Genomic DNA, 1,310 nt, shown 5'->3' with positions numbered 1-1,310 from the left:
CTAGGAGGCAGAGGTTGTAGTGAGCCGACATCACGTCACGGCACTCCAGCCTGGGAAAGAGGGAGACTCCGTCTCAAAAAAAAAGGAAGCCATGAAGGAGAACCACGGGGACTCCTGACTGGGGGACAGGGGCTCCAGGGCACCCTGCAGGGCGATTCTAGCTTCCCCACTCTCTGGAGTGCGGCCTGCTTCTGTGTATGGAAAACGTGGGGGGCCACTCACGGGGTGAGAATTGAAAGGGCAGCCCCGCTGGGAAGGGTGATCCCACGGCCAGTGAGCAGGGTCCACCGTTATCGCTAAGGGACAGGTCAGGAAGCACAAGCTGCTGAGCTGCATCCGGACTCATAGTGGAGCCCAGTCCACGCCATGTCACCACTGGTTAAATGAGCGAAGCTGTGGCTCTTCAACAAAACTGTCCGGTTTTCATTTGTAGAGACAGGCGTGTATTTAGACAGGCATGTATGTATTTAGGTGGTCTTGCTCTGTTGCCCAGGCTGAGCTCAAACTCCCAGGCTCAAGTCATCCTCCCCATCTCAGCCTCCCGAGTAGCTGGGATTCCCGGGATAAGCCACCACACCCAGCAAAAACATCTGACTTTTAGACAAGCGTGAGTAATTATGGGCTAATACTGAATGGCGAGGTTTCTGCCTGGGCACCTGCTCTAAGATGTTAATCTGCTGACGTCACGCCTGGCCACTGGTTCAAGGCTGACCCTTGAGGAGCTGCCCTGAGAAATCCCCTTCCTCTGGCGGAGATCCTGCAGCTGTCCTGACACGTGCTACCCGCTGGGGCCTCGCTCCTGTGTGGACGGTCCTTCCCTTTTCCTTCCATCGACTCCTTCATGGCCCTTAAAATTGTGGGCTCAAATCTCCCAAGAGGAAGACACCAAATGGGATTCAACATAGGACTTCATGCGGGGCTGGCAGACCTCGATGCCAGCCTGCCCGAGGGAGGCTGGGTGGAAGCCCTGGGCCGGGAGTCCTATCTGCCAGGGATGCGTTTGCCTCAGTATCCCCTGATGTCCCCGCTGCACACAGACACTGGTGGGGGCAGCAGGCCCCTGCAAGGGGCCCTCAAGCATCAGTGCTTCCTCCAGGAAGTCTGGCAGGCCCCCCACGTGGGACTCCCCTGCTCTCTTCTTCTCATGCTAACATTGCCTGACAGCCGACTGGGCTGTGAACCCGTGGGGCAGGGACAACGGCTGTGGGTGACCCAGCAGGCACCAGGGCTGTGAACCTGTGGGGCAGGGACAACGGCTGTGGGTGACCCGGCAGGCACCAGGGCTGTGAACCTGTGGGGCAGGGACAACG

Source organism: Mandrillus leucophaeus, unplaced genomic scaffold (genome assembly GCF_000951045.1).
Source record: "Mandrillus leucophaeus isolate KB7577 unplaced genomic scaffold, Mleu.le_1.0 Scaffold180, whole genome shotgun sequence".
Taxonomy (NCBI): domain Eukaryota; kingdom Metazoa; phylum Chordata; class Mammalia; order Primates; family Cercopithecidae; genus Mandrillus; species Mandrillus leucophaeus.
This window is presented reverse-complemented; position numbering follows the sequence as displayed.